Here is a 9,239-nt window from a genome sequence, read left to right as displayed (position 1 = left end):
CTGGAAAATTTCATCAGACTCAGCTGGGCAGGCCAGGTCTCACTAACAGCTGAACAGCCAGGCCTCCATGGCAACCTTTCAGCACTGACTGACCGGTGAAGTTACACATTAAAAGCTGAGAACAACCAGTGCCCTCGTACAAAGCCTGGAATGTAACAAAAGCCCATGAAGAGTTTTGCCCAGGGCTTTCCTGGGCCTCAAGGCATGAAAAGATAACGAAGGAATTCTTAACAGGACCTGTTTCTGATTAAACAAGTTTTACTGGGGGTCTGAAGGAACTCTCCAGGCCTCCACAAACAAGTCTTACTGGGGGTCTAAAGGAACTCCCCAAACCTCCACGATTTAGCAGAAGACAAGGGTAAACACCCCAGCACCTGGAACCATCTAGATTAAGTCAATTTACTGAGGCTCCAGAGGAAGGTCCTCAGGACTCAGACCTTAGTTACAGATGAGAAGAAGTTAATCACTTACGTCTTTTTTTTTTTTTTTTTTGAGACATCTCGCTCTTGTACCCCAGGCTAGAGTGCTATGGGGAGATCTCAGCTAACCACAACCTCCGCCTCCTAGGTTCAAGTGATTCTCCTGCCTCGGCCCCCACCCCCACCCCCAAGTAGCTGGGACTACAGGCGCATGCCACCACTCCCAGCGAATTTTTGTATTTTTAGTAGAGATAGGATTTCACCATGTTGGCCAGGCTGGTCTAGAACTCCTGACTGCAGGTGATCTGCCCACCTCAGCCTCCCAAAGTGCAGGGATTACAGGCATGAGCCACGGCACCCAGCTTCACTTATGTCTTTAGATGAATACACACTTACATGTAGACATACTTTAGAAGATATATAAGCTCTGGAAAATTCTGTAGTTTAGAGTTGGTCTGGCGATATTTTCCCGGCCTTCTCCCTGTACCCAGTTACAGAAATAAGCTCTGTTCTTTCCCAGTTCATCTGCATCTCGTTATGGGGCCAGGACAATAAGCAGTCCGACCCTCGATTCAGTCTGGGAACACACCCGCCAGACAGATTGGGCTGCGGGCTGGCTGTCTGTGCATCTCATTCTCATAGATGGAAACCTATGATTTTTATTCCTGGGAACTCCAATCTCTAAAACTCCTTGTAAACAAAATCAAAGTGAAAATAAATCTCTGCCCTGAAACAGCAATTCCTTGATACTTTCATGTCCATGTGGATGAAAATCATAGTTCTGTGCCCATCAAAGCTTTGCGGGTTTGAGAGATGCAATTGTGATACTGATTAATAATAATAATAAACATACTAATGACCATGGCATCAATCCCAACAATGAGCTGTCAGGCTTGTCCCCCAAGGCATGAGGAAATGATTCCCCTGAAGGTGGTACAAGCAGGGGACAGGGAAATACTGGGTAGAAGAGGGTGTTTCCCCAGCAAAGGCCCCACCCTCACGCCTGGAAACCCACAGCCTGAAATGAGAACAGGCATGCCTGTTTTCACGCCCAAATATTGCCTTTTGGCCCCCCATCCTGTACCCATATAAATCCCAAACCCCTGGCTCCAGGAGGAGACGAACAGAAGAGCAGAAGATTGGCAGAAAGAAGAGAAGGAGTGTCTGAAAGCCGAGAGGAGTTTAGCTGGGGACGGTTGGAGAGATCGGCCGCTGGATGGCCAAACTGCAGGGGAAGACCATCTTCCCACTCCTTCCCCTTTCCAGCTCCCCATCCATCCAGCTGAGGGCCACCTCCACCACTCAATAAATCCCCCACATTCACCATCCTTCAAGTCCATGGATGACCTGATTCTTCCTGGACACTGACAAGGACCTGGCCACCAAGGAGGCACTGAGCTGTCCACAGAGAGCAAACACTCAAGTTGTCTGTGGACAGCAAATCTAAAGGAATGCACTGTAACACACAACAACTTGGGCTTCAGGAGTTGCAGGTACCCAGAGAGTACTTCATGCCACCATCAGGCCAGAGTCCCAGAGAGTTTGCCCTGGCATCTGTATCTGTCCGTCTGCATGCTCTCCCTCCTTTAAGGGGTTTGAGCACGCAATGGCCAAACAGATGAGCCACATCTTTGTCGCACATCCTGCCCAGATCTATCAATCAATTAATCTATCATCTGTGTCTTATCTATTAATATGTATCTATCTATCCATCTCTCTCATTGTATATATCATCTATGTGTTATCTATTAATATCTATCTATTGCCCGGCACAGCGGCTCACGCCTGTAATCCCAACACTTTGAGAGGCAGAGGTGGGTGAATCACGAGGTCAGGAATTTGAGACCAGCCTGGCCAATATGGTGAAACCCCATCACTACTAAAAATACAAAGATTAACAGGGTGTGGTAGCAGGGCACCTGTAGTCCCAGCTACTCGGGAGGCTGAGGCAGGAGAATTGCTTGAACCTGGGAAGCGGAGTTTGCAGTGAGCCGAGATCATGCCACCGTACTCCACCCTGGGCAACAGAGCAAGACTCTGTCTCAAAAAAAAAAAAAAAAAAAACTATCTATCCATCCATCCATCCCACTGTATCTATCATCTATGTATTATCTATTAATATCTGTCTATCCATCCCATTGTGTTTATCATCTATGTATTTTCTATTAATATCTATCAATCAATCTATCTATATATCTATTATCTATTGATTTATGTATCCATCCATCCATCCATCCATCTCATTGGGACTGTTTCTCTGGAGAACCCAGATTAATACAGACACTAATAACACCTTTAATGGAACTTAACAGAGCAATGCTATCTCCACACATTCCAGCTGGTGGATATTATTTGTGGTGGAAACAGGTTTGATACTTGGCACTCTAAAAATATAAAGTATCACAGGCATGTATTGGAGAACAGCCTTGTTGTCGAAGAGTTGCCCAAATAATTTAGAATTTTTTGATAGAAAAAGTGTTGAGGGCCGGGCGCAGTGGCTCGCACCTGTAATCCCAGCACTTGGGGAGGCCAAGGCGGGTGGATCACCTGAGGTCAGGAGTTCGAGACCAGCCCGGCCAACATGGTGAAACCCTGTCTCTACTAAAAATACAAAATTAGCTGGGCGTGATGGTGGGCGCCTGTAATCCCAGCTACTGGGGAGGCTGAGGCAGGAGAATCACTTGAACCTGGGAAGCGGAGGTTGCAGTGAGCCAAGATCGTGCCACTGCACTCCAGCCTGGGGGGGACAAGAGTGAGACTCCATCTCAAAAAAGAAAGAAAAGAAAAAGCCTTGAGGATTGTTCATGCTCACAGCTAGTTGAGAACACCAGCCAAGACACAGGCTGAGAGATACGTGAAATGGTGTTGACTCTTCCTAACATCTTACTCTATGAATTCTGGGGATTTTTCACAATGATATTCAAAGATGTGCTCAGGGATCATTAAGGTGAGAGAAGTCTGATAACGTGAAGCATTATGTAAAGCGGATGGCGGATAATTCAGCTCAGTATCTTTCAGCACTTCCCCTCCCAGACATTACATCCTGAACTCCATGGAAACCATTCACTAATGCACAGAACAACTTTTTTTTTTTTTGAGATGGAATCTCACTCTGTCACCAGGCTGGAGTGCGGTGGCACATCTTGGCTCACTGCAACCTCTACCACTCGGGTTCAAGCGATTCTCCTGCCTCAGCCTCCCAAGTAGCTGGAATTACAGGTGCACGCCACTATGCCCAGCTAATTTTTGCATTTTTAGTAGAGATGGGGTTTCACCATGTTGGCTAGGATGGTCTCGATCTCTTGACCTGATGATCCGCCCACCTCGGTCTCCCAAAGTGCTGGGATTACAGGTGTGAGTCACTGTGCCCGGCCCAGAACACCTCTTTATGAGAGTTTACTCTGGGGATGACGTCTGCCTAGGCATCTACCAATGCTCAGCCACAGGGCCCTTGACTTTGAGGAATTAAACACTGACACACAAAATAAAATGTGAGGCCAGGTGTGGCGGCTCATGCCTGTAATTCCAGCAGTTTGGGAAACCAAGGAGGGAGGATTGCTTGAGGCCAGGACTTTGAGACCTGCCTGGGCAACACAGTGAGACTCCATCTCTACAAATTGTTTTTGTCTTTTTTTTTTTTTTTTTTTTCAGATGGAGCCTCGCTCTGTTGCCCAGGCTGGAGTGCAGTGGTGCGATCTCAGCTCACTGCAAGCTCCGCCTCCCGAGTTCAAGTGATTCTTTTGCCTCAGCCTCCTGAGTAGCTGGGACTACAGATGAGCGCCATCACGCCTGATGAATTTTTGTACTTTTATTAGAGGCGGGGTTTCACCATGTTGGCCAGGCTGGTCTCGAATTCCTCAAGTGATCCACTCGTCTCGGCCTGACAAACTGCTGGGATTACAGCAATATTGTTTTTTAAAAAATTAGTCACATGTGGTGGCATGTGCCTGTAGTAGTAGTGACTTGCGAGGCTGAGGCAGGAGGATCTGTTAAGCCTGGGAGATTGAGGCTGCAGCGAGCTATGATTGTGCCACTGCACTCAAGCCTGAGCAACAGAATGAGATCTCAACAGGAAGAGAGAGACAGAGAGAGAGAGAGAGTGAGAGAGAGAGGAAAGAAAAAGAGGGAAAGAGAAATAATGAAAAAAAAAAGAGAAAGAAAAAAAGAGAAAGAAAAGAGAATAAGAAAAAGAAAGGAGGAAAGAAAGGAGAAAGGAAAAAAGAAAGAGAAAAAGACAAAGAAAAAGAAAGAAGGAAAGAAAACAGAAAAGAAAAAAGAAAGAATAAGAAAGAAAGAAAGACAAAGAAAAAGAGAAGAAAAAGAAAAAAGAAAACATGAATCACAGCTACGGTCAACTGGGACATCAAAATGGATTACAATAGCCTATTGTATTAATACTAATGAATTATATGGTTATTTACTGGGATTCTACTATGTGCACGAGATAATTAGCATGAGGAATAGGAGAGGAATAAAGAAGCCGTGTCTCCCATCCGCAGGGAGACTGGCCCACGCATCTTGCCACAACCAGGAAGGTTGCTTTCCAGGCTGCTAAATTTCAAGGGGAATCTCATGGGAGGGAGGCACTGCGCTAACAGGAATTGTTGCTAGTGGGCTGAACTTTGACCCCACAGGTGCTATTTAACAGATTAAGATTCCCTAGGGAAAACTGTTTCTGTTTAGACTGTGGCCAACATCACTGAAGCCCACCTGCATGACCAGGGGCTGAGAGGAACTGACCACCTCACCTTACAGTGATGTTTTAGGATCAGGCCCCCTGAAGGGCCACACTGTGGCCATCTTTGCCTCTTCCACTAAAAAATATACCAGATATGGTGGCTTATGCCTGTAATCCCAGCTCTTTGGGAGGCTGAGGCAGGAAGACTGCTTGATCCCCGGAGTTTGAGATCAGCCTGGGCAACATAGCAAGATCCCATTTCTACCAAAAAAAAAAAAAAAATAGCCAGGCATGGTGATGTGCACCTGTGGTCCCGGCTACTTGAGAGGCTGAGGCACAAAGATTTTTTGAACCCAGGAGGTGGAGGCTGCAGTGACCTGAGATCGCAGCACTGCACTGCAGCCTCAGCAACAGAGTGTGACCTCATTTATCTTTTTTTTTTTTTTTTTTTTTGAGATGGAGTTTCACTCTTGTTGCCCAGGCTGGAGTGCAATGGCATGATCTCGGCTCACTGCAACCTCTGCCTCCTGGGTTCAAGAGATTTTCCTGCCTCAGCCTCTCGAGTAGCTGGGATTACAGGTGCCTGCCACCACGTCCAGCTAATTTTTTGGGTATTTTTAGTAGAGACGGGGTTTCACCATGTTGGCCAGGCTGGTCTTGAACTCCTGACCTCAGGTGATCTGCCCACCTCTGCCTCCCAAAGTGCTGGGATTACAAGTGTGAGCCACTGCTTCTGTCCTATGACCTCATAAATCTCACAACTGTGTGGCTAAAAAGATATTTTCTGGACTGTGTGCATGATTTATATTCATTATTATTATAATATATATTTTTTCTGATTTGAGAGACGTTAACTTAAAGCATTGTTGTGGACCCTGAAGAGTTTCATGAGATCCTCACACTCAGCTTAGGATGCGTGATGGGGAAGCTGGTCCCGGGTCAACCAGAAGTCCTAAGGACAAGGCCCCCACCCTGCAATACCCTTCTCTCTCCTCCAGTAGGGGTGTCCTTCTGTGCAAGCTCCTTCAGGGAGCATCTCCTGCCCCTGCTTTCCTGGCCTGTTCTGGTTTAGGTAAATGCAGTTTCAAACGTGCTCATGAAATCCTGAAGTAGACAGGAATTTGTAAATCATGCTACTGTAGGCTGAATAATCTCCTGTTCTTCCCAAAGATTTCCACACCTGAATCCCCTGGAACCTGTCACTATGGTAATGTCATATATGGCACCAAGGAACATTGCAGATACAACTGAGGTTATACACTATTTATTTATTTATTTATTTGAGATGGACTCTTGCTCTGTTGTCCAGGCTGGAGTACAGTGACTCCAGCTCGGCTCACTGCAACCTCTGCCTCCCAGGTTCAAGCGATTCTCCTGCCTCAGCCTCCCGAGAAGCTGGGATTACAGGCACATGCCATTGTGGCCGGCTAATTTTTGTATTTTTAGTAGAGACAGGGTTTCACCATGTTGGCCAGGCTGGTCTCGAACTCCTGGCCTCAGGTGATCCGCCTGCCTCGGCCTCCCAAAGTGCTGGGATTCCAGATGTGAACCTTTACATAGGAAGAGTATGCTGGATTTCCTTGGTAGGCCCTATCCCATCACACGGGAGCCCTTGAAAGAACAGAACTTTCTCTGGCTGGAGGGAGGAGAGAAGGTGAGGGACATGGTACACAAAGTCAGTGAGATTCTAAAGGTGAGATGGACTCTAAGTGGCCCCTGTTGGCTTCGAGATGGAGCAGACGCTTTCAAGGACCAGACAGTGGACTCTAAGCACTCAGGGCTGTGTTCCCCACACCCCTGCTATGACAATCAGTGAGGAAAGGACGGCTTCAGTCCCATGACAGCAAGAGACTGCATTTTCTAAAAATGGGAATGAGCTTGCAAACCAATTCTTTCCAGGGCCTCCTGCTAAGAGCCCAGGGGGTAGACATCGTCATTTTGACCTTTTGTGACTGTATTAGTCCATTTTCACGCTTCTGATAAAGACATACCTGAGACTGGGTAATTTATAAAGAAAAAGAGGTTTAAGCCAAGGTGGGTGGATTTTCTGAGGCCAGGAGTTTGAGACCAGCATGGCCAACATGGCGAAAACCTGTCTCTACTAAAAATACAAAAATTAGCCGGGCGTGGTGGCGGGTGCCTGTAATCCCAGCTACTCCGGAGGCTGAGGCAGGAGAATTGCTTGAACCTGGGAGGCGGAGGCTGCAGTGAGCCGAGATCACGCTATTGCACTCCAGCCTTGGCAACAAGACTGAAAACTCTGTCTAAGAAAAAAATAAAATAAAGTAAAATAAAACAGTTTTAATGGACTCACACAGTTCCACGTGGCTGGGGAGGCCTCACAATCATGGCCGAAGGTGAAAGGCACATCTTATATGGCTGCAAACAAGACAGAGAGAGCCAAGCGAAAGGGATTTTCCCTTATAAAACCATCAGATTGCTGGCCATGGTGGCTCACACCTGTTATCCTAGCACTTTGGAAGGCGGAGGTGGGTGAATCACTTGAGGTCAGGGGTTCGAGACCAGTCTGGCCAACATGGTGAAATCCCATCTGTACTAAAAATACAAAAAATTAGCCAGGTGTAGTGTCACACGCCTGTAATCCCAGCTCCTCGGTGAGGCTGATGCAGGAGAATCTCTTAAACCCAGGGGGCGGAGGTTGTAGTGAGCCGAGGTCGCGCCATTGCACTCCAGCCTGGGCAACAAGAGTGAAACTTCTGTCTCAAAAAAAACACCAAAACAAATAATAGAGAAAAAACCCATCAGATCTCACGAGACTTATTCACTACCATGAGAACAGTGTGTGAGAAACCGCCCCCTTGCTTCAATTATCTCCCACCGGGTCCCTCCCACAACACACGAGAATTATGGGAGCTACAATTCAAGATGAGATTTGGGAGGGGACACAGCCAAACCATATCAGTGACCTTGAGCAAGTGACCCAGTTGAGCCCGTTTTTGAAACATCTTACCTGCAGACTTGAGATAATAACTTGTTATTTAAAGCTGCTACATTTGTGGCCATTTATGACAGCGGTGGCTAAAAACATTCCCATGGAAATCAGAGTCAATATATGACAGATGATGACGTGAGCCTCCGAGAAGATAAGTGGGTTGTGGGGAAGGTAGGGGTGTCTCCCTAACCATTGCTGGAAGCACCAGGTGATGCATTCTGCTTTTAGCCCCCCAATTCATGGCTCTAGACATCACTATCCTTTTGCTCACAAACATCCTTTTAGATAACTAACCAGAAGTCCCAAAAGGGAGGAGCATGTTGGGCTACAATAAGCCCGCTCCCCTGCTGCTCCTGGTGGAATCCTTGGTCCTTCTGAATTTCACAGTGGGGTCACGGTTTCACACCCCATGCAATGGTGGCTCTCCTGGGAAAACTTTAAGGTGGGGACAGGGTGACTGTGGATTTTCCCAATGCTTCTGGCTGGGTGCCCCGGCTACACCTAAGCATACCTGGCCACACCTGAGGATACCTGGGCATGCCTCAGGATATCTGGCACACATGGCCAAATGAGAAAGCCTCAGTTTCTTCACCTGTAGGACAGGATTGCAAAGGCCGGAATAACCCCTTTTTTTTTTTTTTTGAGATGGAGTTTCCCTCTTGTTGCCCAGGCTAGAGTGCAATGGCGCGATCTTGGCTCACTGCAATCTCCGCCTCCTGGGTTCAAGCAATTCTCCTGCCTCAGCCTCCTGAGTAGCTGGGATTACAGGCATGCACCATTATTTCCAGCTAATTTTGTATTTTTAGTAGAGACAGAGTTGGCCAGACTGGTCTGGAACTCCCGACCTCAGGTGATCCACCCACCTTGGCCTCCCAAAGTGCTGGGATGACAGACGTAAGCCACTGTCAAAAACAGAAAGAACTCCCCTTTTTAAAATTTAATCTTTTTATATTAAATTAATAAAGACAGTGTTTTGTCAAAGGCAGGTCTTGAACTCCTGGGCTCAAGCAATCCACCCTTCTCAGCCTCCCAAAGTGCTGGGATTATGTGCTTGAGGCACTGCGCCTGGCTCACAAGGAGCCTTCTTAATCCAGCCTGGTTACTTAATCACACCTGAGCATACCTGGCGACACCTGAGCATTCCTGGGCACATCCATAGATATCTGGCACACCTGGCCAAATGGGAAAG

Source organism: Macaca mulatta, chromosome Y, assembly GCF_049350105.2.
Source record: "Macaca mulatta isolate MMU2019108-1 chromosome Y, T2T-MMU8v2.0, whole genome shotgun sequence".
Classification (NCBI taxonomy): Eukaryota; Metazoa; Chordata; class Mammalia; order Primates; family Cercopithecidae; genus Macaca; species Macaca mulatta.
The sequence above is the reverse complement of the archived record's forward strand: the minus strand, read 5'-3'. Positions refer to the sequence as shown.